Consider the following 22,378-nt stretch of genomic DNA (forward strand, 5'->3'; position numbering starts at 1 on the left):
AACTCAGACATGGGCCGATACTTTCCTAGTCCGGTTGCTGCTACTCTCCGACGAGTGGTGCGGAGCGAGACAGAGTGCTACAGAGGGTCCATTACTTGTTCTCGACTGGCAGACGCCGATGTGAAGAGATTACGATTTGCTTGGTGCACAGCAAGACTTTCCTCCTTTGTGGTGGCTAGACGCAGTGTACCGGAACCTTGACGAAGAGTATGCGTGTCGTCACGTCCCCATGCAGTCCAGCACTGGACCTCTGCCACATCTGAATATCCCAAAAATGTGGATATTACACGACTCGTCCAGCCAGCCAGATGGAGACCTCTTTCACATTCTGTGAGAAACTGATAACGTTGTCTCACACGATTATGTGCCATCTCTGTGCCCTTGAGTGTGCTCATTCAACATGTGATGCTGCTCACGCCCTTATATACCCTACTAGGCCTCGGTAACACTACTAAACAGGAACAATACTAACTGGTGGCTGCCTAGAGAATTGCATGTCTAATAATTTACGTACACACCAATCGTCCGTACATGTGCGACGTTACATTGACATCCGGTCATTACTTCTGAGTGCTGCCTTTTTTCGTCAGGTAGTATGTGATGGAGATATTAATGATAGTGATGTACGTGCTCGTAGTGTTTAATGCGCACAGGTTGCCTGACATGGAGGTGAGACAGACCCGGATCGGGTGCATGTGGCGGATTTACGACTGTGGCGTGTTACACCGAGCAGCCTGAGATAATTTTTCGTCCTTTTCCACGCTCGTTAGAGCTGATTCCCAAACTGCTGAAAAACCTGCTGGCTATAATTAAAATGCTGCTACTGCTCCTGGTCGCACTGTTGTAAGGCAGCGAAACTTGGTAGATATGCAAATTCTCTTATTCACAAATCTTAGTAAGCAGCCGTTATTAATAAAACGAATATTACGGCTTTCTCGATTGTTTCACCATTTCTTCCCGTGTCCTTTTCCTAATCCATCTTCCTTGTATTCACAGCACCAGATTTCCAACCGGCTCCCAAACTTGGAATTTTTTTTTTTTTTTTTTTTTTTTTTTTTTTTTTTTTTTTTTTTTTTTTTGAAGAATCAGCCTCAGTTGCGCCAGTTTTCTGGTCTTTACCAGGTTTCGGCTAAATTAATCTAGGCTCCTTCTTCAGAAGCATAAAATTACTATAACATTCCAGAGTAAGGCACAGTCATCATTAAAATTAAAACGTACAGTACCGTGATACCATGTCGAATTAAAACTACTTAACTGACGGCCACCCCCGGCATCTCTTCACCACGCGGTCGGTTGGCAGCGGCAGCTACGTTGGCACTGACCGTTGCACGCGGAATTGAACTGAGCACATAGCAACTCGTGCGCGTGCGCATACAGAGAGTCAGGGCTGTATATCATTGGCTGTCTATATATCACGTGTTGGGAGCTGATAACCGTAATTGTAAGCAAACTAAGCATTATGTAGATGAAATCCCTATCTGTATTAACTATACGCAAATTGTATTACATGGTAGGAAATTTACTTGGTTGGGTATATAAAGTTTAAGGATAACCTTTACGACTTGAAGCACATATGGTCATCGTGTAAAGTATGAAAATGGTTCAAATGGCTCTGAGCACTATGGGACTTAACATCTGAGGTCATCAGTCCCCTCGAACTTAGAATTAGTTAAACCTAACTAACCTAAGGACATGAGGCCCATCCATGCCCGAGACAGGATTCGAACCTGCGACCGTAGCAGCAGCGCGGTTCGGGTCTCAAGCGCCTAGAACCACTCGGCCACAGTGGCCGGCTGTAAAGTATCTCCACCGAACATGGATAATAGCGAGCACCTTACTTGTGTCACTTATTTAAAACCTTAATCATTATCTACAATTTAATTAGGGTGTAACTAGGTGTACAGCGCCCCTGTCATCACACTTAACTAGTACTGATCGACATAGGTCTAGCGTATTAATTAAAGTGTGACGGAGGGTACAACGTCTCCGTCATCGCGCTTACGTGCTGTTGACCGACATGGGTGAAGTATACTAAAATATAGTCTACGACGTACGTTAGACGGGAAATATTTTCTATAGGTAACATTTTGAGTAGCGCGATACATGTGTAACTTCATCGTTATCATTACAAGGGAAATATTTAGAGCACCTAAGTTCTACTCTATTTTGCTGCATAATTGTTAAATTCATCTATGCTGATGACCGACATAGGTCACGCATATTAATTAGAGTATGGCGGAGGGTACAACATCTCCGTCATCACGCATATGTGCTATTGACCGACATAGGTCAAGTTTACTTAAAAAAATGGTTTAAATAGCTCTGAGCACTATGGGACTCAACTGCTGTGGTCATCAGTCCCCTAGAACCTAGAACTACTTAAACCTAACTAACCTAAGGACATCACACACACCCATGCCCGAGGCAGGATTCGAACCTGCGACCGTAGCAGCAGCGCGGCTCCGGACAGGAGCGCCTAGAACCGCACGGCCACCGCGGACGGCCAAGTGTACTTACCTATAGTCTACAATGTTAAGTTCATCTATGCTATTGACCGACATCGGTCATGCAATATGCTAAAAATTCTTAAACTATATTTTCGCAGCGTAAATAGGTTCAGCATTAACGCATTACAGTATCAGAAAAGTTTCAGCATAGCATCTCTGTGAGTATCTGCACTGTAACTATAATCATTCGGTACGACAACAGAAAAACTTTTTTACTATTCACAGATACACAGAGCACACTATTTCTCTTAGGTCCATTACGACTGCCACGACAAGATGGCATGCTTTCGCAAAGTCAAAATAACATGTATTTGCCTAAGCACGATAACCAGCGGATCTAAAAAAATGGCTCTAAGCACTATGGGACTTAACATCTCTGGTCATCAGTCCCCTAGAACTTAGAACTACTTAAACCTAACTAACCTAAGGACATCACACACATCCATGCCCGAGGCAAGATTCGAACCTGCTACCGTAGCGGTGGAGCGGTTCCAGACTGAAGCGCCTAGAACCGCTCGGCCACACCGGCCGGCACCAGCGGATCTCGTATGACAGATTGAAAGTGAGATTTTTAAGATATAACATGCACAACATCTATGCTTCCCATCTAAATGTTACAATTAGTGTAATTGCTGTAATTCAGGGAGTTAATTGTGGCCGTTTAATACCTAATAAATGAGGTCGATCACTGTGCAATGTCGCTATGGGCTCTCATTAAAATTTCATCAGGTGAGCGGCTCAGATTCGAGTAATCTTGCAGATACAGGGCGCCGTAAAAAAAGTCACATTCCTGCGATATTAGGGTTTTTGTTTCGGGCCTGTCAGGCACGGGGTGCGTCCATTCACAATACCTGCGAATTATTCATTAAAATGTTGACAGAAATTTCGCGGGAGTAGGTGACGGCAGCAGTGGGTGGTGGTGTTCGGAGAGGGAGGGGTGACGGGTGGGAGAGGCTATACTCGGCCGATGGATTCAATACATTGTTTGCCGGTAACGGGGGCAACGCGGCGGGCGTTTTTAATTAAAACCTTCAAAAGGAGAGTGACGCGCGGTGACAGGTCTCGGGCTGCCCGAACTGCGAGGGCTTCGCAACCCGACAGAACCGTCCCTACTGCCGAGGGGGAGAGGGGAGGGAGCATAGAGGGAGGGAGTGTGTGCGTGGAAAATCACCTCAGACATCTCCATCCCTCGCCGCCACCGTGAATTCGGCTCAGTGTCATAGACATAGATTTGGATCATAGACTGAATGCACAGGCAGAAAGATTACACCTTTAAAGCGATACCTTTTACGCAGTATCTTTCAGCAACGGCAGACAATTTTTTTCCCTACAATAAGGGCATCGTTCTATTTAATTTGTCACCTTAGATTGTAAGTAGGCTGTTTAGGTTTCTATATTGGTAACGCCATGTAGCGCTCTATATGAAAATCACTGGCTGTGCTGTGTGCAGTCTGTGGCTGGTTTGCATTGTTGGAATATTCGCCATTGTAGTGTTGGGCTGTTGGCTGTTAACAGCGCGTAGCGTTGCGCAGTTGGAGGTGAGCCGCCAGCAGTGGTGGATGTGGGGAGAGAGATGGCGGAGTTTTGAGAGCGGATGATCTGTACGTGTGTCCATCAGAGACAGTAAATTTGTAAGACTGGATGTCATGAACTGCTATATATATTATGACTTTTCAACACCATTAAGGTAAATACATTGATTATTCTCTATCAAAATCTTTCATTTGCTAACTATGCCTATCAGTAGTTAGTGCCTTCAGTAGTTAGAATCTTTTATTTAGCTGGCAGTATTGGCGCTGGCTGTATTGTAGTAGTTCTAGTAACGAAGATTTTTGGTGAGGTAAGTGATTTGTAAAAGGTATAGGTTAATGTTAGTCAGGGCCATTCTTTTGTGCGGATTATTGAAAGTCAGATTGCGTTGCGCTAAAAATATTGTGTATCAGTTTAGTGGTGATCAGAAGCGGTAAAGAGCGAAATGTCTGAGTACGTTCAGTTCTGCTCAGCTGTTTGAAAATCAAATAATGTTAGAGGTTTATCAGCACAGTAATTAATTAATTTTTCTAAGGGGACGTTTCAAGAAGTGTACTGGACTAATCTCGACAGTTCAATGGCAAAGTGTCGTTTCGGTAATATAACTTAACGAATACTGTATTTCTGGTCCTTCACCTACAGAGTGGATGACAAATAATACGGATAACTTTGACGGCGGAAAGCGTACAGTAATAAAAACAAACACGATCCAGTAAACACGGATGATTAGTGGCTGCGGGTATAAAACGTATATTGCTGCTGGCCAAACTTTCCGTGTATAAGGTCGTGATCCACGAAAGTCTTGGTCCAGAACTGTGCTGGACATCTTCAGAGCCTTGAGGTTTTTAACATGGCTGTCAATCAGCGACTGATGAATAATACAACATTTTGAAATACACAGCCCTCAGTTTTGTGTTGACTGTAGCAGAGACCACATGGCAGCTCCTAGTGGCTTGCACCTCTGTTGCATTTTATTTTAATTCTGACTGTCTGACGCTGTCTGGTATGACCGCAGCTTTCGTACTTTTTTGGTACGTTATGCTGTAACATTTAGTTTTAATTTTGTCCGAAGACGGTATCCCTTGTGAAACCGAAACCTAGGTCACAAATTAATTGTGTTCGCGACTGAGGGCTGTGTTTCTCAAAATTTTGTATCTTCAGAGCTGTTTCTTCCTCTTCTTTGAATCATGCCGACTGACGGGTCGGACATCTGAGAGCAAATATACTGTAGAAAATGGGGCGTGACCTGAGTTACACGTGATAAGCAGAGTTAATCCTTGCGAAAGATCCTTCAGTCGCCAAGACTCAACGGAGGAGCAACACCTCTGAAGACATCCATCGCAGTTCAGGATGAAACTTTAGGAACCGAAGAGTCACGTGGACGACGACCTTATACACCCTGCGTCAGTGTCATCCGATCGTGCAAGCCTCCGTTTTGTCATAAAAAAATACATTTGGCTTGTTAAATTTAATCTTGTATGCCGAAATGTTTGGTAGTGTTGCGCTATTTTTTGATACCGCAGCCGTTTACAAGAGCCTGGAAACTATTTGTGCGGAGAGCTAGACAGCGTAGGAAGATATGCTGTGCAATAATCTTCAGTCCATCGGTTGCGGGTCCACATTCACCTTATTGGACGTTATTACATAGCAGGACATTACCAGTAGACGTCGTACTTAGCACCGAGTTGACAAAAACTTTTAATCATGTACGCCTGATATCTCAGGTTGACCGCTTCAGACTACTTTTCCAGAGGAAGCACCACAAAAAATTCCTATTACTTGAGTCTCTTGGTTAAATTAACTTCATACAAGCTTGGAAGTACAGAGAGGCCTAATGTTAGTTTCATAAACGTTCGTGACTCCTTCAAAGTTGACGTTTTGGATACTGTCTTTTCTCTTGCCTTTAAATATCGATAACTGATTCACTTAGAATTGCTATAGTCGTAGTTATTTCAGCAAAACTCAGTCTCGAAGAAAATCAATCTTCTTCTACTAAAATCCGATTCAAAAGCAAATAAATGTTCAGTTTAGAGTTCTTGGCAGATAAATCAGTCTCTTCTAACTTTGGAGTACGTGTTTTATTTGAACGTCGTCATTACAATAACGTCCGATGTTGATCTTAAGTCGTCAAGACAAGAACAAGAACAGAACCAACTGCCGTTACATGTTCGTTTACAACACTGATCGCCCGTTTTTTTGTTGTACATTTTATTAGGCTCTGAACAGTTGTATTTCTAGTGTTCCTATATTTTCTTTTATGTATTAACTTGTGGTTTAATCGTTAGTATTGTTATATTTGTTTCGCTGCTATATCATCAATGTATGGTTGTTCTACATTTCTTTCACTTAACGTTCAGTCGGCTCAATATCTGTTAGCTACCGGAGGCCAAATACATAAATACGTAAATATAAAAATACATTTTTTAAATTTTAATCAGAGGGCGATATCCACAGAAGAAAAAGAAGAACGGAACTGCCATTACGTCACAAACTTGCAGCAGACGTTCGCCATCTTACATAGCCCAAAACATTAGGTTCATCGCATTTGTACCTCCATGGTTCAGCAAGCTGATACTTTGCTGCGACGTCCCTGTGATGTGCCCGTCCCCAGTTTCGGACGTTCAGGATATTTATCGATTTTTGCGGTCGTATCCCAGATAGCAACAGGTGCTTTGATTGTTTGGAGACGTAGATGTTTCATCAAAACTGTCGGCTTTCGTCGCTTATGAGTGTCGTAACCGATCCGTTAGTAATCTCAAGTCTAAAAGAATCAAATTTCATTAGTAATTGGAACCGTTCAAGCAAAATTTTATTTTATGTATATTAATTATGGTTGTGCTGTTTACTTTTGTTCTTTCCTGTGTTTTTAATTGCCTTCCAAAACGCTCAGACATCCGAGCCACACTGTATCAACGGTTTATCCCCACACAATAGATGGCTACGTGACTGCACTTTTAATTCGTGCAGCGTCTCATGCCATAAATTTCTCTCACCCGTAATTATTCATCGTTCAGATTTCTCCTTCGTTAAAAAAAAGATTCTGGCTTGAATAGCCAGAGACAGCGGTCATGTGTGTGTGTGAATTCTGTCTGTATGATTGCATGAATGTGTGTGTGTGTGTGGGGAGGGGGGGGGGGGGGGGGTACGGTGTGTTTCCTTTATGAGTAAGGACTTGGTAGAAAACTTATATTAACACGCTTTCCGTCATTCCTGCCTGCTGCTTAGTGTGTAAGTAACAATCTATCCGATTCACAGTACAGTTACTCCCTTATGAAGTTTGTTGTAAATAATCCACTGCACTTCAAAAGGAACGAGGATGTACATACACTCCTGGAAATTGAAATAAGAACACCGTGAATTCATTGTCCCAGGAAGGGGAAACTTTATTGACACATTCCTGGGGTCAGATACATCACATGATCACACTGACAGAACCACAGGCACACAGACACAGGCAACAGAGCATGCACAATGTCGGCACTAGTACAGAGTATATCCACCTTTCGCAGCAATGCAGGCTGCTATTCTCCCATGGAGACGATCGTAGAGATGCTGGATGTAGTCCTGTGGAACGGCTTGCCATGCCATTTCCACCTGGCGCCTCAGTTGGACCAGCGTTCGTGCTGGACGTGCAGACCGCGTGAGACGACGCTTCATCCAGTCCCAAACATGCTCAATGGGGGACAGGTCCGGAGATTTTGCTGGCCAGGGTAGTTGACTTACACCTTCTAGAGCACGTTGGGTGGCACGGGATACATGCGGACGTGCATTGTCCTGTTGGAACAGCAAGTTCTCTTGCCGGTCTAGGAATGGTAGAACGATGGGTTCGATGACGATTTGGATGTACCGTGCACTATTCAGTGTCCCCTCGACGATCACCAGTGGTGTACGGCCAGTGTAGGAGATCGCTCCCCACACCATGATGCCGGGTGTTGGCCCTGTGTGCCTCAGTCGTATGCAGTCCTGATTGTGGCGCTCACTTGCACGGCGCCAAACACGCATACGACCATCATTGGCACCAAGGCAGAAGCGACTCTCATCGCTGAAGACGACACGTCTCCATTCGTCCCTCCATTCACGCCTGTCGCGACACCACTGGAGGCGGGCTGCACGATGTTGGGGCGTGAGCGGAAGACGGCCAAACGGTGTGCGGGACCGTAGCCCAGCTTCATGGAGACGGTTGCGAATGGTCCTCGCCGATACCCCAGGAGCAACAGTGTCCCTAATTTGCTGGGAAGTGGCGGTGCGGTCCCCTACGGCACTGCGTAGGATCCTACGGTCTTGGCGTGCATCCGTGCGTCGCTGCGGTCCGGTCCCAGGTCGACGGGCACGTGCACCATCCGCCGACCACTGGCGACAACATCGATGTACTGTGGAGACCTCACGCCCCACGTGTTGAGCAATTCGGCGGTACGTCCACCCGGCCTCCCGCATGCCCACTATACGCCCTCGCTCAAAGTCCGTCAACTGCACATACGGTTCACGTCCACGCTGTCGCGGCATGCTACCAGTGTTAAAGACTGCGATGGAGCTCCGTATGCCACGGCAAACTGGCTGACACTGACGGCGGCGGTGCACAAATGCTGCGCAGCTAGCGCCATTCGACGGGCAACACCGCGGTTCCTGGTGTGTCCGCTGTGCCGTGCGTGTGATCATTGCTTGTACAGCCCTCTCGCAGTGTCCGGAGCAAGTATGGTGGGTGTGACACACCGGTGTCAATGTGTTCTTTTTTCCATTTCCAGGAGTGTAGTTACAACACCAGAAGAAAAGAATGACATTAGTTACGAATCTGTATCCCAAAGAGGGTTTTCACAATGCTGCAACCGTAAGTTTTGATCACTTATACAGTGATATAAAATTCTGGACAAACAGCGAAGTAAAATTTGAACACATACTGAAAATATTTCTTTTTGACAAACTCTCTTATTCCAAAAAAGACTATCTATTATTGTAACGCGTAAATGGTTGCGGGTAGGAATTTCTGACGAAAATTAGTCTGTCTACTATTAAAAAACAAAAAACTAATAAATTATCAGCAAGGAGGCATCATTACAAAAAGATGTTAATACTAAATGACTCGTACCACAACATTACTTTTTAATTTGCAAGTGATACGAGGAACATGAAAACAAAACAACTAAATGATTAATTTTTCATATATCACAAAGTATGATATAGACTTAAATACTCTGAACACCTCAAAATGAAATCCTAATAAAAAAAGAAAACAGTTGGTCAAAGTAGACGTACATCCGAATTGTGATATGTTTGGTTGCTGCTGAAAAACTGACGTATGTACTGGCGAGAAATATTCCGGGAAATGAAGCCAATAGGCTACTTGGGAAGACAGGCCTAAATCTAATCGGGGTTAGGCTATCATTATTAAAATGATACTCATATTCATATTAAAGTAAAATATCCATCTTAAGGGGTCTTAGGCGTTTGAGAGCATTCCCTTCGTCACATTTAAAGCATTCCAAAATGCTGGAAGATGTTTGAAAAATTATATAGTTTTTTTTATCCTGCAAGTTGCTGTTTCTGGCCACACACTGAATAGGTGAGATTTAAAAGTGAGAAGATGAGCAAACTACAGTGAGACCAATGCGCTGACAATCTAATAAAACAAGAACTCTATTCTTCGTGGAGGTATACTTCTTTGCTGTTCTGTTTCTTTGACATTTCAGTAATCATTCCCTTTGTTGACATGCACAAGATACGATAGCATGCCTTGTTACTGTTTCCACTGTATAGGCCTACATTTATAGACTAGCAAAGAACATGCTGCGGGTACAATAAGAAATTTTGTGTATAGATTCAAGGTCAAGTCTCATAAACAGTTAAGGGCCCAAGTGTACCCGATACCTGTTGTGTACAAAGAAAGAGTAGAAGCTGAGATCGAAAGCATGCTACAACAAGGGATTATCGAATCAGCATCCAGTCCGTACAACAGCACTTTAGTTTGCGTTGAAAAAATGGATGGGTCAATTAGATTAGTTTTGGACGCAAGAAGGATTAATAAGATAATAGAGCCAGAGACAGATCGGCCACTGACACTTGACGAATTGCTACAAAAGTTTCACGGGATCAGAGTTCTCAGCTCAGTTGATTTGAGAATGAGTTTCTGGCAGGTGGAGTTAGATAGGGGGTGTAGAAAATACACTGCTTTCTTGTGCTACGGGAAATCGTATCAATTCCGGAAACTATCATTTGGGTTAAATGTTTCACCCGCGGCATTTATCAGAGCGCTAAACACTGTCATTCCTAATGAAGTAAAAGATAAGGTAACACAGGACGTGGATGATGTCCTGATAGCAGAAAGAAACTGGGAAGACCACAATAGAACGTTAAGCATATTGCTCGGTGCATTGGAGAGACGTGGGGTAACCGTGAATTTGGGAAAGTCAGAATCTGGACAAAAAGAAACCGAGTTTCTAGGTCACATTGTGACACCAGAGGGAATAAGACCAAATACAGACAAACTCGAAGCAATCAGAGATTTTCCGGTGTCAAGAACAAAACGTCAGCTACGGGGTTATTTAGGATTAATCAATTTTTACAGGAGGTTTATTAAGATTGGGGGTGCAGCGACACCCAGACTATGTCAGCTGACTGGAAAGAAAACGGTATGGAATTGGGACCTTGTCGTGCAGGAAGAGTATGAGGCGTTAAAGAAGGCACTGCTATCGGCACCTCTTCTCGGGCATCCAGACCTAGGAAAAGAGTTTTGTATGGCCACAGACAGTTCCCGTAGAGGACTTGGGGTAACATTGTTCCAAGAGCAAGAGCAAGGAGGAGAAGTAATGCAACAACCTACTGCATTTGCGAGCCGAATGCTTAGCAAAGCTGAGAGAAATTACACGGTAGCTGAGCTTGAAGCTTTGGCAATAGTATGGGGTTTTAGTAAGTTTAGATACTATTTGTATGGGAGGCATACTAAAATCTATACTGACCACAAGTCACAACAGTTTCTGATGTCGGCCAAACTTAACCATAGACGACTCGCTAGGTGGGCACTCTATTTACAGGAGTTTCCGTTTACGGTCATGTATATTCCTGGGCAACAGAATATAGTGGCAGATGCGTTGTCAAGGAACACAGTAGGTCATGGTCAATGCTTTGATGAGGAGGTAAACGAGAACAGATATGATATATTGTAGATGCAGGGCGTGCCGTTCGAGCAATACATAGGGGCGGTACTCATAAATATCGCGAAAGAGCAGGATAAAGACGCGTCATGGAGAGTGGTGAAGGACAGAGTTAGAGCGAACTTAGATGCCAATATAGCGCGCTTTTATACAATTCAGAACGGGGTCCTTTTCTACCGTAGAAATCCGAACACACAGGACTGGGTGTTATGTATACCAAATGAAATAGTCAGCAAGCTGATCTGGTACACGCACCTAAGTTACGGGCATTACGGGGCAAGGAAATGCTCTAAGAAGCTAAGGGAATCAGTTTATTTCATTAGTATGGAGAGGAGGATCAAGAACGTGCTTGCTAGTTGCAAATTGTGCCAGAAGGCAAAATCGTTAACTATCTCATGCAAAGCACCGCTTTTTCCGATAGTGATTGAGGGAATTCGGAGTAACAGATCTGTTTGGCCCGATACCTAAGTCAGTGCAGGGATATAGATATGTTTTAGTAACAGTGGAATTGGTGTCAAAGTATGTGACTTTTACCGCATTGAAACGTGCGACGGGAAGGACAGTAGCAGCAGCGATCGTTAAAAACTTTTTGCGAGAAGTAGGAACTGTAGAAAAGTTCATAGCTGACAATGGACCACAATATGGATCCAGACAATGGCTAACCACACTGAAGAGAAGAAGGATGAAACCGGTGTTCATATCCCGATATCATGCTGCAAGTAACCCCAGTGAAAGAGTGGTAAGAGAACTGGGAAAGTTGTGTAAGATCTATTGCCATAGGCAACATAGAAGTAGGAGTATTTTTCTCAAAGATTTTCAGGACATCCTCAATGAGCTACCACATGGAGCAACTGGTTTATCACCAATTACGGTACGAAAGAATGAACCACAACCAGGTCGAGTCAGGGAGCTGGTAGATTTTCCGCGATCAGGAAAGCAGAGGCACACAGAAATTGTCAAGGTTGCGATAGAGCGTATTAAGAAAGCAGCTAAGGATAGGCAGGAGAAGCAGAAAGGAAGATCCGTAAGATCGAATTGGCAGTAGGAGACAAGGTTCTAATTAAAACTCACCGATTATCAAAGAAGCACAGATTCCTAACTAGCAAATTCTTTACGGTGTGTAGTGGACCATTCAGAGTGAGGCGGATTGTCCATGAAAATGCTGTACTGATTGAGACGATCAAGGGAAAACAATCTCGAGGTCTTCATCACATTTCTAACATCAAATTATGGAAAAGTTAAAGATAGATCGAAAGTAGGCAATTTATGGTAGATAGTCAGTGTATTTATTTGTGGCGTGTAACGTTGTGTAAGGTCAAATCGAACACAAGAATTTTCAGGTGGGATGTCAGGAAGTACGACGGAATAGACTGGTCGAATGAGTCATGAACAGGAGTCGACAGAGTGGTGTATGTACGTATTTTTTGTCATGTGAATAAGGTTCAAGCAGAAACGACGTGATGGTTAATGAGTGGATAAAGATGGTAGATAGAGAGAGAAGCGACGTGATAAATAGTAGTGGATAAATGTGATATTTAAGGAGAGAAGCGACGTGAAGCAGTGTGATTAATAAAGAGAGATTCGACGTGATGAAACAGTGGTAAATAAAGGTGAGTAGAACTAATAATGTGGAGATGTCTTAGAGGTATGTTACAGAGAGGCCTGTGTATGCTGCAATCGAGATTGATGCGAATGGCGAAGGAAGACCAGGAAATGATGGAGTAATCGACGGACGGAGAGCCGAAATACGAATGAAGAGATGAGGACAACTGCACAACGTGAAAGGACAGAAAGGGAGTATGAGATCCAGATGGTGAACGTTGTGGAATACTGACGTAAGATGTAATATAAGTGTAAATCTAATTCTTACCACAACATTTGCTATATGAAAAAAATAAATTTTGTTGTTGTTGTTGAAGCCTGGTACCAGTATAACTAATCAAAATGGTACCAAGAATATGTACAGTTATTTTGCAGGATGAATAATTTGTGTATTTTTTGTTCTTAGATGAAATGTCGCAATTCTGAAGTGATATTTAGCATGATGAATAATCGGTAAAGTGAATGCAGAGGTAAGCCAATAGAGAGAGGTGCCAGAGTGAAAGGACGTAATTGGAGACTGGAATGCTATCTCCGAAACAACTACATGTGTTATGTGGTTGAGTATAAGGGAGCAAAGGTATGGTACGTTGACGTGCATGTGGTGGTGTTAAGGTTAGCTGAATTCTAGACCTATTCTGTTGGTGTAGTAATGCCTTGAATGAGAAGGAAAATGTGGTGTCAGTTGAGTGAGAGTCGTAGAGTAGTGTGATCAATGCGCACACTCCTGTAAAGAGTATGCTACCGATCCATAACTAAAACATTATTGTGCTTTATCGTTTGCTTTGGATGAACCTCGATGTCAGGTCGGGATATGACGTCATGTGGATGGTACATACACGTCCTAGAAATGTTGTAATATATAATAAAAGGTAAAATATGTAAAGTGATACTAATTTCTGTCTGTCACAAGCACAAAGGTGCATTGTATGTTGTAGATTTAGAGTCATCAGTTTCTAAAATGTTCATTGTGTTAGGATGTTAAAATAGTTTACTATTTAACATTATGTAGTAGGTAATCATGAGCTGTATAGATTGTTTCTTATTTTTTTGTTAGAACATTTTCAAGGGGTATTAATTTCAGTCTGTCACAAGCACAAAGGTTCATTGTATATTGTAGTTTTAGAATCAACAGTTTCTAGTATTTTCACTGTGATAGGATGTTAGAGTAGTCTACTATTTGATATTGTAATTATGTAAAGATTGTTTCTTATTCCTTTTTTTTTTTTTTTTTTTGACACTTTCATGTTTTGTATGAGGGACGACAGGTACAATCAATAGCACAAGTGTGGGCTGTATATAGAAAAGGGATAAATGTTGATGTTGTATGTGTAGAAAACTAGGGTGTATGATTTTGTGTTTTTTGGAACAAAGATTCTTTTATTACCAGTGTATCTAATAGATCATACATGTAATCAATGAGTATTTAAATACTGTAAAAATATCCTTTTGTCTGTAATCTTGTGAGGTGCACGGAAGGGTGTGACTGATTGGGTGTCGTAGCGCTGAGGTGCTACGCAGAACACACCCATACCGCTAGTGGGAGGCCAAGCTGACGTCGCCATGGCAGAGATGACAAAGCCGCTGCTCTCCCCACTCCACCGTCGGTCGGGGTACACTCCACGCGCCCGCTACAACAGGTCAATGGCCTTGGGCGACACGCACCTACCACTGGCTGCCATTCATAAGTTGCACCACCCTTACGACTGGAGACAGTATCCCGCGGAGGCAACAGCGGGTGGTTTTTTTCTGCTCAACAGCTCGCGCGGCGGCGGAACGATGGCAGAATGAACGACGCACGACAGAGTCTGGCGGGCATTTTTTAACAGCAACTATTAACTAGTACTGGACTGTGGAGCCATGAAACAAGATGACTGCTCGTATGTCTCCATAAGGCGGAAAGTGAAGGAGTGGTGTTTCCACGATGTGAGTGGTGGAAAAGATTTTGTCTTTAGCAGACAGGACGATTGTTTTGTCTTGTCTTGACCACTGAATGGTGGGATCCATAAACTTTTGGCAGTGACTTGTTAAGTGTGCCTTGCAAAATGCATGTGGGACACTTGGTATACTTAAAGAGGACAGTTGTCGTTAGGTGACTAATTATTGTATGAACGCAAGAAACTAAAGTGGGACATTTGTAGCAGGAGACATTTCTTTAATTGGTGCAGGAATAAGTGCTGTTTGTTGGAACTTATGACTTTAAATTACACCATGAAGTGAAAGGGCAGGACCGTGGATAGTAGTAGTTGCAGGGCCATTTCTGGACGACTAGATTCGTGTGGATGGTACTCTGAGAGTGACTATGACATTTGTATTTAATGTGTTCAAAATGCTGATTTGAGTGACTTAAAGACTTTTGTCTGGGTAACCATGGGAGAGCTTTGACACTGAGACAGTGTTTCTAGGAAAACCATCAGCAACTTTTTGACCCCAAGAAAATCACACAATTAAATGATTCCGTGTGACTTGCAAGATAGGGAATAATGTATTTATACTTGGAATTGTGTAAATTTTTTTATATGTTTCATTCCTGAAGGGACAGCAAGTGTAATTGTATTTCAATAACATTTGTGTGTAGAATAGTTAGTGTTCTTTTGTTGTTGTTTGTTCTGGATTATTAAGTTCACGTAGGATGTTTAATTGAATATTTGGTACAATGATGCCTTAATTATTAGCCAGTGGCATAATACTAATGAAGCGGCTCTTGTTGCATTGGTCAGTAAGGTTGTCACAGGGGACAAGAGTTTGCATTGCACAACAAATATCGGAATTAACTGATGCATTTTGATGTCGTGGACAGTAATGATATTGTTGGTGTGTTGACTGAAGCCACTTATTTGCATTCTCACAGTGGTGATATTTCACATTAAAGAGTAACGAAGGCTAGTCGAAATGCAAGTTCTTGTTGTCTAAATGTGTAACAACAGAGAAATGAGAAGTAGAGTAAGATACGAGAGCTACTGGTGGATTTAAGCACTTATTGCTAACTATTTACTGTGTGTATTGATCAAAGTTGATAGACTGACTAGCTCAGCAGCAAGTATTTGTACTGGTGGACAAGGATAAGGGTAAACTCACAGCCGAGTAGTGGTGGCAATTGCTTGAGTGATGATAGTTAATGAGGTATGACATGATGTCTTAGATGAACTATATTACGTAACCAGTATGTAACTTGTGGTATATTTCATTGTTTTACTTCTCAGTTTTATTTCTCTGTAGGTTTGATGTATATTTTAGAGTAATGGTATGGAGCCTGACATTCTACGTGTAACTAGTGTACGCAATGTTTTTCTTTTGTTGATTTTGTTTTGTATTTAGACTTTGCTGTGTAAAGGTTTTTACCCCGCAATTTACGAATGTCAGATTACTTGCTGTGTTTGGACGGTGAGCTATTTAAAATTTCATGAGTACAATTAGTATTTTTTTTATTTTGTTAGTGAAGTTTGGATTACTCATAAAAATAACGAAGATTCCAGTAACTAAGCAAATTTTTATCTCAACATTATTTTTTATTTGTATGGTGTAATGTTTTATTTGTCACTTGGATTGCTGTAAACTTGTATGTGTATGTTACTCCAGATTGTGGAGAGTACAATAATGAAGTAACTGGGTCAATAATTTGGTAAAGTAACAGCATTTGGTCGTCTATTTGAGGTCACCAGGGGCTAAGGTCTCCTCCTGGTTATTATGATGACTTGCTACGTTTGTTCAAATACAGTTTTCTTAAAAAAATGTTCGGAACTACCCTCGCATTACAAGGATAGTACAGTGCCATTTTCTTCTGCATGGGTAGCCAGTGGTAAAAGGGTACAGTACCGCCCGACATTGAAAATAGGTACAACATTCTTCGTTATTCTTGTCAGTACAACATATTTTTTCTAATAATAATTCAATTTCAATTAATACAGCGACGCCGGATACCAGTGTGGGAAAGAATGACAATTTATTTATTTAATTGATCACATGTGCACTCCCACAAAATAAATCCCTACATCCTGTTTGGTGAGATCTGTGAAATGAATGAATGTATGGTCGTCTGCTAACCGCAGATAGTGAATGTGAATATATGATCATCTTTGAGACGATCTTTTGGTCACCTTTGGTGGAACCAAAGAGATGAAATTTACCGGAGCTTTGAGTGGCTGAAATGAGGCTGACCAATGGGTAGCATGGTCTTCCCCCACCTCGACGGAGGTGCGAGATGACCTGAAGAACGGCCATGTTTCAACACTCTGCCGCTGGATCTAGTTTTGGTAAGACCTGTCTTAGGTGTGCTTCGTAAAGACAAAAGAGTGGAGACATGGTACGCACGTGAAATACTTAAGAGCAGTTTGGAATAATAATTTATCTATTTCAGGAACTTTTGTGGGGAGAATTAAATGTCAGGCAGGTAATATTGAGGGGATCGTAGTAATCTTCGGAAGTGACCAACGGTTACAATGAAACCACGTGTAGCAATAAGTTGAAATACTTCCGAGTGCTTAAGTTAAGCTGAATTACTAGCGTGTGTACTATAAGTTGGAAATATTTAAGAAATGGCGTGCATGGGACCTTAAATTAGAGACGAGTACTTCCACGTGGTGAGTACTGTGCGAGTCTCAATCTGTGTATGAGACAAAGGATAAAGAGAAGTACTCGTCCATGGTATCAGTTGAGGACTCGCGTGTGTGATGAATATGTTCTTAATATTACTTTGCGTGTTATGTTTCCGTGTGACGCTTGATTCAAACTATAATACTCTGAGAGTGAAGCAAGGTGAGTCAGCCGTCTATCCAGCAACGCCACTTGGCTTGCATTGCACAGGAAGACGTGCATATATCCTCCAGAGTTCGTAGTAGGAAAGAAAAGTTACAAAGTGTGGCAGTGTCGTATGAAACTGGGATGAATTTTAATTGAAGTGGGAAAGCTGAAATTGATGTGATTATAACGCTGTGACTATTCCTTATATTGAATTGTATGTTGCCAGTGTGATGTATTTCATGAAATTTAAGTATGTGTGGTTGGCATGGGAGAGTAACAAGATAGTTTCAGAGGCAGTGGGTTATGCATGTTCCTTTTTGTACCACTCGGTCTGGAGGAAAGTTTCGTGATGATGGGTGTGAGAGTCGAAGTGTGAGATATAGCAAAAGATCCACCATCCTATCCAGAAAGTGCACTGTAGCGTTAAATAATTACGAGACCATAAGATAGAGAATCACCAATGTAAAGCCATGGCCACTGGACGGAATTTCTCATGTGTTACTGTTGTAGGTTATAGAATTAGTGTGTTTATGTTATAGAATTTATCGGAATAAATAAGATAGTGAAAAGAAAAAAGATTGGTGGCCTTTTCCTTCGAATACTATGTTGTCATGATACCCAGAATTTATAATGTGTGCGCCATTCATATTCAGTTTGATGGCCACGTGTTGATCAAAGCCGTTAAATAAGAAACAAAATGTGGTATTGCCAGTGCGTAGTGAACAGTCAGAGTTGTGTAAATTACTAATAGTCATATCAGCGGTTCCGTTTCCGTTGCGTAATATCCAAACAGAAGAACAACTTGTAACTTAATTGTGAGTACTAGAGTTCATGTTACTCGATAAATAAGAATGAGTCCACTCGCTTGGCAGACCACTCATCTTGCAGGCCTGACTGCTTGATGCCACAGTATGAGCAAGGCATGTGGGTGTCTCTCAACAGGACAACTAAAATCCACCAATTCCTGTCCTACAATTATCTAAAATGAATATATATTTCATTGATCCTTGTCTTGCGATAATCGGGTAAAAAGACATTTCATTAGCTTACGAAACCTACTCATAACACTACAATTAAGGCGTGCGGAATTAACTGCTATGCATCACAGCACAGCAGGAACATGTGAAGGCAAGCAAGATTCCTTTAGCCGGCTTGGGATGAGCTTGGCTTATACAAGAGTAAAGCAGCCTTCCCGTCCTGCTGATAACGTGCAGCAGCTTGCCTGTCTGGCTGACAGGCAGCGGAATTATTACGTTCTTCTTAACAGAATTTTTGCTACGGCAAGTACCTTGCATTTGCGATGGAATAGTTTTGTCGTGGTATTTTCTCCAGACGATCTCAATAATTTTGAGGGAATGTCGTCTATTACAAATGCCCTGTTTCTATTACACAGAGGCCTTAATTTGAGGAAGAAATTTCTGACAAGGTACGTTTCGAGTACAGCATTATATGGTAGTGAAATGTGGACAGTGGGAAAACCGGAGCAGAAGAGAATCGAAGCATTTGAGATGTAGTGGCACAGACGAACGTAAAAAATTATGTGAACTGGTAAGTTAAGAAATGAGGAGTTTCTGTGCAGAATCGGAGAGGAAAGGAATATCTGGAAAACACTGACAAGGAGAAGGGACAGGATGACAGGACATTTGTTAAGACATCAGGGAATGACTTCCATGGTACTGGATGGAGCTTTAGAGGGCAAAAACTGTAGAGGGAGACAGAGATAGGAATACATCCAGCAAATAATTGAGGATGTAGGTTACAAGCGCTACTGTGAGAGGAAGAGCTTGACACAAGAGAGGAATTCGTGGCGGGCTACATCAAACCAGTCAGAAGCCTGATGACTCAAAAGAAGCTATTTGCCTGTCATTTTGTTTACATTTGCAGGATGGTTCACTTAAGGGAAGACATAATGCTAGAAAATTCGTATTTTCAAGTTCAGGGAGCTCGTTCCAAGTTGAAACTGCAACCACTCTCATCCTTTACATTGCCCGCTATCTGTCTTGTTCATCACTAGGGCAAAGAGAAAACACTGTGTGACAGTTGTACGCTAGCCCAGCGGTAATATGTTTACCTTTCAAACGGAAGGCTATGGTAGCTGTGGGCTGAAATGTCGCTGGACACAAGTTTCTTACTTCTTCTTTGACAAAGTTACAGTCAACAAAGATATCTTTAGAGAACTTCTCCCTCAAAAAGTTTTTTGCTACCTTTGTTCAATACCCTGTAGATCTAAAATAGAAAAACTTACAAATTTACGCACCTGTTATTGCTGTTTGTTCTATTTCGCTATATGTCCGCGTGCTGTGCCGCACTCTATTGTTTGATTGGGTGCTGTACAACTTCAGTAAGATTACAATAAATGTAGTTCCTTATTATTAATTTAACAGGAGGTTTTATTTAGTCTCTCCTTTTCGCAGCCAATGATCGTTATTTTGTTACAGAAATCTCCACCTGGGAACGTATAGCAATGTTGTCTGTCATGCAGTGTAAATGGCACTCCGTTCATACCCAAAAGTAATCACATATACCAGAAAACAAGCTAAATGTATGATAAGTAACCTGAACTAAACAAGAGTAATGATTTTTAATAATCTTCAAAGCTGTTTTATAATAGTCTCTTTACTAATAGCAGATCGTTTATCGAATTTAACGCTACTGTTATGCTAGGTAACAACACTTTTCTTTAAGTAAAATGAACAGTTTTATCACACAATACCACACCCACACAACACTAATGTATTTTTTCCATTCAAGATATTTCATAAATGTTGTTACGAGATAACCAGGCTTCATACATCAGCATATAAGAAATTGTATCACGTATAGTACTGTTTGCATCCACAGAAGTTCACTATATTTAGAAATTATTCACAGTCTAACTGGAATTTATTACCTCAGAGTGGGTTCTGGGCCAACAATGCACAATCATTATCGCAATAATGATAAGCAACATTTATGTCTGTAAATAAAACCAGTTTAAAATTGCCGCTGCAATAGTTCACTAACTTGGCTGCTAATATATGACAATCACTTATCGATTCTCCTTCAGCACTGTTTCAGTACTAACAAATAATATATATTAAATCTTTTGTACCTTCACTAAATGCATTAATATTTGAAAATATTTCTAAACGTTAATCGCTTATCATTCAGCACTTGCCAAAAATCCGCGCTGTAGATCAGTAGCACTAATGGCTCCGCTCCTTTGTAGCTGATCAGATAATTTAACATTTATATTGGTCGTGAATCACAATGAAATAAATCTCCTAACAAAGTAGATTCATTTCAAAGACACATAAACTCTATTCTTCAAATAAATTAGGAGCATAATACAGTTTTTTACAGACCTCTGTGTTACGAGACGTCAATCACTTCCTATTAGTACAACAGTGCGAACAAGAAGGAGGATTATTCTAGGAGAATTATAGCTAAAAAAAGATGTCGAGTTTCATTATCTTTTTCCATGGGTATTGTCTCAGATATAATTATTTTACAAAATATTAAATTGTGTCATTGACAAAAATTATTCATTATTTTATTGACGACGAAATCCCTTTTACTAATATCACGAGATTGTTCATTCACATTCCACACACAATGCTATGCAAAACATCCCTAGGTCCACTTTCTCCGATGTGATACTGAAGTGGAAACGTACAGCACAAAATCGTACAGGACGACCTAGTCTGTTGACTGACAGAGACCGCCGGCAGTTGAAGAGGGTCGCAGTGTGTAATAGGCAGACATCTATCCAGACCATCAGACAGGAATTCCAAATTGCATCAGGATCCCTTGAAAGTGTTATGACAGTTAGGCGGGAGGTGAGAAAACTTGGATTTCAGGGTCGAGCGGCTGCTCATAAGCCACACATCTCGCCGGTAAATGCCAAACGACGCCTCACTTGGTGTAAGGAGCGTAAACAGTGCACGATTGAACAGTGGAAAAACGTTGTGTGGAGTGATGAATCACGGTACACAATGTGGCGATCCGATGGCAGTGTGTGGGTATGGCGAATGCCCGGTGAACGTCATCTGCCAGCGTGAGTAGAGCCAACAGTAAAATTCGGAGGCAGTGGTGCTATGGTGTGGTCGTGTTTTTCGTGGAGGGAGCTTCCACCCCTTGTTGTTTTGCGTGGCACTATCACAGCACAGGCCTACATTGATGTTTTAAGCACCTTCTTCCTTCCCACTGTTGAAGAGCAATTCGGGGATGGCGATTGCATCTCTGAACACTATCGAGCACCTGTTCATAATGCACGGCCTGTTGCGGAGTGGTTACACGACAATAACATCCTTGTAATGGACTGGCCTGCACAGAGTCCTGACCTGAATCCTACGCAACACCTTTCGGATGTTTTGGAACGGCGACTTCGTGCCAGGCCTCACTGACCAACATCGATACCTCTCCTCAGTGCAAAACTCCATCAATAATGGACTACTATTTCCAAGAAACCTTTCAGCACCTGCTTCAACGTATGCTTGCTAGAGTGGAAGCTGTCATCAGGGCTAAGTGTTTGCTAAACACACATTGAATTCCATCATTAACGATATAGAGTTCCACGAACTTGTAATTCATTTTCAGCCAATTGTCCGGATTCTTTTGATCACACGTGTGCTTCAGGTACGGTTTCGATTCAAGCACCAGGCAACCATTTTTAGCAAATAGATACTTTTCCCCTCTGGCACCGCAATTTGAACACTGCAGAGTACGGACCGTGGTTTCAGACCCACAGTAAACGTGACGTTCCTTCGGTACTTACTGTAGAAGAATCGGTGTGGGTTGGAGCCTCGGTAGTTACGCTAGGTAGAAACTACATCGCGAGTTTCCTTTCATGCTCGATTTCTTCTTATTAATGAGCGA

The sequence above is a fragment of the Schistocerca piceifrons genome, chromosome 8 (assembly GCF_021461385.2).
Source record: "Schistocerca piceifrons isolate TAMUIC-IGC-003096 chromosome 8, iqSchPice1.1, whole genome shotgun sequence".
Taxonomy (NCBI): Eukaryota; Metazoa; Arthropoda; class Insecta; order Orthoptera; family Acrididae; genus Schistocerca; species Schistocerca piceifrons.